This window comes from Rousettus aegyptiacus, unplaced genomic scaffold, assembly GCF_014176215.1.
Source record: "Rousettus aegyptiacus isolate mRouAeg1 unplaced genomic scaffold, mRouAeg1.p scaffold_m13_p_11, whole genome shotgun sequence".
Lineage (NCBI taxonomy): Eukaryota > Metazoa > Chordata > Mammalia > Chiroptera > Pteropodidae > Rousettus > Rousettus aegyptiacus.
Genome location: NW_023416286.1, coordinates 43814067 through 43819842, shown reverse-complemented (window position 1 = coordinate 43819842; position 5776 = coordinate 43814067). Strand labels below are relative to the sequence as shown.

Here is a 5776-nt window from a genome sequence, read left to right as displayed (position 1 = left end):
CAGAATATTAGTGATGCTAATCATTATTTGGAAGCTGAGAAAACAATAAAAAGGCGTAAGATGAAAAATAAAGGGAAAAGAGTAAGAATTAGGGATAATTGATAAAAAATTCAGATCATATACATGAATGTTCAATAAATAATGAGCAGAGTAAATGGAAAATAAAAAATTATAAAGGATTAATTCAGGACTATTTCTAAGAACTGAAGGATTAGAGTCTAAAAGTTCAACTAATTGCTCAGGTTAATGATTGAAAATCTTTATCATTACAAAGAAATAAGCCAGAGAGCACTATAACTTTCAAAATCAATACTGGAACTGGTAGAACAATAGAACACTGACTTGAAAATTCTGAAGGATATTGTTTTAGTCTAGAATTATATACCCAGTCAATCCATCAATCAAACACAAAGATGGCGTAAAAACATTTTTAGGCATTTAAGTTCTCAAAAAGAATAAAAAAGGAAGTAAGGGAGGAAGTGAGGAGGGAAAGCAGAAGAGAAGGAGGGAAGAAGAGACTGAGAAATAAACTATTGAGGTGATCTATGTCTACCTAGTTTAATTATCAGGACTAAGAACAGAGATGCCTCTTCCCCATCAAAATAACTTTCTTCTTTTGCCCAGGAAGATATGGAAGATAACTAATAGTGCCACTATTTTCTTCTGGAAATTCCTGGAAACCAAATTGTTTACTCTATTAACTTCTTCATCTGGGCAAGTATCTCTTTTATTCAAAAAAAAAAGAGAGAGAACCACTAATTTATCAAACAATATACTTACCAAGACTCACTTCAAAAGCATTGTCTCTTTTTCTAACCTATTTTTCATTAACATTTCTGAATCCCAGTAAATTCCCAGCCTTCAGCCATTCAAGCTCAAATTCCAAAGTCCTATAGAGAACTTTCTCTAAGTTTTCTTTTCTGAGATAGCATGATACTGCCAAGACTGTGTTTTCCTTCATATGTTCTTTCTTACAGCAGGAGGTTTCATAAACATCCTCACTTGATTAACAGGTTATTCTGGTAGTGTGCATTTGTGTGTGTGTGTGTGTGTGTGTGTAAGGGGCATGCAGAGTCAAGTTGGGAGAAGAAAGAAATGGGCAGATTATCTGATTAATTTGATCATGTAGAAGTAATATTGAGAGAACATGACAGATTTGTTGAAGGAAAATCTTGGTGTATGTTACTTATATAATATATATCATTTGTTCTGTGGCATAAATAATAAAGAAAAGAAAATATTAGAGTTAATAACTCCCAGAAAATTAATAAAAATATAAGATATAAAGAATAATCATAATGCCTTAATTAAATTAGTAGTAAATAACATTTTTATTGTCATAAGGTAAAAACAGAATTGAGATTTATTTGAAAACTGTGATATAAATATTCAGGGAAGGAGAGCAAGATTATGAGAGGGAGTTGGATTTAAAATGCTAAGTCCTCCTCTACTGTGATAGGAAATTGATAAAAGAAGAGTGTATAGCACATATTGGAAGGAAGACAACAGCAATAACAAAAATAAAAGATTTGGAAGCATTGCTAAATCAACTGGACCTGACAGCTAGCAGAGTGCTGGAGGTGATACTGGGTGCTGGAGGGATCGGAGATAGCAAGTGTAAAAGAGCCTCTCTTTGTCTGTCTGTCTGTCTGTATCTACCTGCACAGAGAGATGTCTGTAAATATATTTCCTATTGGCCATAGTTGTTTCTGGGAATTTCTTTCACATTCTTTTTAACAGTTTTTCTACAGGTAAAATTTTTATTATATAATTAATTCATACTTATAATAATTCATTATTATATAATAATAGCATAATTCATTTTAATAATTCTTTGTATGACTCATAGTAATAATTCATTTTCTAATTTAAAAAGAATAAAAATTTGAATAAATTCTAACAATAATAAGAAAACAACCATAAATAAAATAAAATATGCCTTTGGCTAGAACTCAGTCACTGGACCACATGGAACTGCAGGACAAGCTGCAAAAGGAAGCCCTGCTATCGCGCAGGAAGCAGAGTAAATGGGTTTTGTCAAAAGCTAGTCACTCTCTCCTGCAGTTTCTTGCAGTAGCAGAATATATCTAAAATCCGATGTTAAATCATTTACCCCTCTTACACTGCTGTACTGCAGGGATCATAAATAGCTTTGATTGACACTTAAACACAGTAGACTTCATGAGTGTCAAGTCAAGTCATCCAAAGAAAAGCTGGTCAAACCTACAGGATCCCTAGAAACTCTTTAGTGCTACCTGAAAATTAGACATTTGAAAAACAGAGCTGATGGCCCAATGATAATTGCTTCGTAAAATTCTTCCGAGCCCTCCCCATTTTTCTTCTTTAATATCTTTATGTTGCTTTTTCCTCATTCAGTAATTACATACACTGCTACAAGTCAAGATCAAACTCTAGAGCTTCTGCAGAATTTCTAATGCTTCCTTTATGAGACTCCTGGGTGTCTTTAGAAGAAACAATTTGTATGGTCTCAGGCAAAGCTTCTACCAATAAAATACATTGTAGTTTTCAACTGGGCTTAAATATGATCAATGAAACATTTCTGTGAGATTGATTTTATGCAGGATCTTGGGAAATTAAACTTCTCGACATATCATCTTTTACTGGCTGCCAACAGAATATGATAGATTATTTACCTTGTCTGTGTGATTCATTGTGGCTGAAGATGGGGAACATCAATGAGCTTCTACTTGGCATGGAAAGAAGAAGGCAGATGAAGAAGATACAGTGCTTGAGAATTTTCAAGATTGTTTTCCTCCTATAATCATCTTTTGACATATACATGGACACAGAGCTATGACTGTGCAGTCATGAGTTATCTCACCAGTCTTTTCTCTCTAGTATTACATGTCTTCTTAAGGACCATTAGTTCACTGAATACTGTTGAATATTGACTTTGTTTACAGCATTGCTGAAGGTAACGCCCTTCCTCCTATCCCAGAGACATGAGGGCTCTACTTTGATAAATGTTACACTACTAGTGAAAGCATATCAGCTTCTAATAAGCTTAATTCCTTCTGCACATAAGTATTACAGACAAAAAAAAAAGTATTCAGGTGACAGTTTAGAACTCTACTGAGAACACTCTGTTTGGTACATGTACATGTTTTGCAAGGGCCATTACAATTATCTGGCAGTTTTTCGGGGAAATGGTGTACTTTATTAGGTAAGAGTGCATACTTTAATATCTGACTTCCTGAATTTGGATCTGCCCCTTACTAGCAGTTTGATTTTGGACAAGTTGTGTAATCGCTCTCTGTCACAGGTGTTTTATTTGTGAAATGAGGGTATTATAAAAATATTTACTTCAGAGTTTTGTCACAAGAATTAAATGAAAAAATGCATGTAAAGCTTCAGCCAAACCTTGCCACATTTAAGTGTTGGTGATGATGAGGAAGAAAGGAAGAAATCTTAATTCTAGTTAGATACCTGGTTTGCTTCAGTTGGTGATCTCTACTGCTTTTCTTTCCATTCCTTCCAATAACTGAGGAATTGGACTAAAATTTTGTTTCAAATATAATCACTTGTTAAATTAAACAAGATAGTTAATGAGATATACTTAGCCATAGCAGACCAAAGTCTACAGAACATGTTCAAGTGTGAGGTATTATAGCATACTAATTAAGAACATAAACTCTTCGGAAGTCAAAATCATAAAATTCAAATCCTTGCCCAAACATCTGTTATCTGTGATCTTGGGGAAAGTTACTTAATCGCTCTGTGTTTCATTTTCCTAAACCACAGAATGGAGAAAATAATAATACATTATTCATGGAGTTGACCTAAACTCTGCAAATTTTATTTATATAAACTTTTGAGCCTGTTTTTTGAAGCTGGAACTTTCCTGCAAAGTTTGACATAAGTATACCATTGTTTACAGTCTCTAAATAGCTGGCAGAATTTTTACATCAGAAATTTGATGAGCTTCATTTTTTTTTTTGCCGGTTGAACATTTATGTATTAACTACCATGTCCCAGGTACTGGGAAGCTGACATAATATAAAGCATGGCTAGTCCACCGAGCAAGTTTCCAAGTAGTAATGTCACAAATCAGGAAAAGCTTGGAAAACAGAGATATAGTTTTGTCTGCATGTTTTTGGGTATGTTATTTAACTTCCGTTGGATCATATTATTTCACCTTTATTTGTTGCAAGTGTTTATCTCCTTGAGGGTCCTAATGTTCAGGTTGTTCTTCTTAAATTTTCAAGAAACTCTATCTCTACTGACTCTACCTGACTTCAGGCCCATACTGTTATTCCATTTTATTCTTTCCATCTCTCCTTTCATTTCTGTCTTCCCTTCTTCCTGCTTTCTATGCCCCCCCTTTTAAAATAAAAAGCTCTCCAAGAGATTTAAATAAAAGCTATAAGGCAATTCCAACCTAGTATAATTTAAGTTGATCAGAGAATGTTCACTACAGCTGAGCATTAGCAGATGTTGAGGGAATCCGAATTTTTCTGGAAAGAAGAAAGGGGAGAAAGATATAACCTGGAGGCTGAGGCTGAGTGCTTAAATTCTTGAGTTGAGAAACTGGTCATCATGGGATATCCAGAGGCCAAGAAGATGACCCAGAGTTACTAGAGAATGGAGAAATGCCCAGAGGTAAAAGAACAGTTAAGTGTTGCCAGAAGGACTCAGAATTATATTTTATTATGTTCATTTTTTTTCTAACAGATCAAGTATTTAATTAGGTTCTTCATAATAAATTTAGAACACTAGTTTGTGAGGATAAACCCCGTCTTTAAGTGTGAACACAGGACAGAGATGGCTCGGAAACTGAAGAACAGATTTGTTTTTTGTCAGAATTTGCAAGTGCGTGGCTTTCTGGTCAACCTTATGTTGCCCTGTAATCTGGTATTTTTCTTTTTGTTGAAGATCTTACCCTCCTGGTGTCTGGGCTTGTGCACCTTCTTGAAATAAGCATCAGTGAGATGTTTAGGGATTTTCACACCACCGAGGTCAATTTGAATGGGGGTGGCAGTGACAAATTACTGGTGTGTTCTATGCAGAGGAACTTAATTGAGCTACAGAGGTCCAGCCACAAGTAGCAAGCAAGCCACTGCTTGGCTGCTTCAGAAAAACCACCCTCTTTCCTCTGTGGCACCCAGTGAGAATGATCAGAATGGTCCCAGGAGTGATACCAGCCCGAAGTTTTCTCACAGGTTGACCGAATGTTTCCTAGCTGTAGCTAATAATTTTCAAGCACAACCTAGGGTACCACCATTCTTGTCACCACCAACTGGCTTTGTCACAGAAGCAAGAACCTTTTTTTTTTTTCTTTTTAATCCGGGATTTAGCTGATGAATACTTCCTCTAATGCAAGGTCTTTTGAGAATACATAGAAGATAAGGAATGTCTGTCCATTCCTCTGACCAGGACAGGGTTTTGGCTACAGTAGGGCTTTCCATTGTTAAGTGTTTTGGCCTTGAGGTTACCCTTCTTAACCTTGCCACCAGCATTAGCTTTCTTGACTTTAGGCTTCTTCTCCTTAGTGTCCAGCTTCGTATCTTTTTCATCTGCCATCTTGCAAGATGGAAAAGAACATGTTCATTTTTTTTAATGCAAATATTAAAAAAATAAATGGTGGTGGCAGGAAGGGAGAGAGATCTGAATTGCCAGCTCTGTTGCATAATCTTTAATTCTAGATTATAACAGAGCCGACAATTAAGCAAATTATAGTTAGATTATAATTTTGTATAATCCGAAATGTAATTTATAAAATATTTGTTGACTATTTATCATATGTAATGCATTATAC

The 5776-nt window shown here is 35.1% G+C and overlaps 1 pseudogene; it reads right to left on the bottom strand.

The window, feature by feature from the left end:
* Positions 1–4537: 4537 nt before the first annotated feature.
* On the bottom strand, positions 4538–5541 carry LOC107501330 (annotated as a pseudogene).
* Positions 5542–5776: the final 235 nt, after the last annotated feature.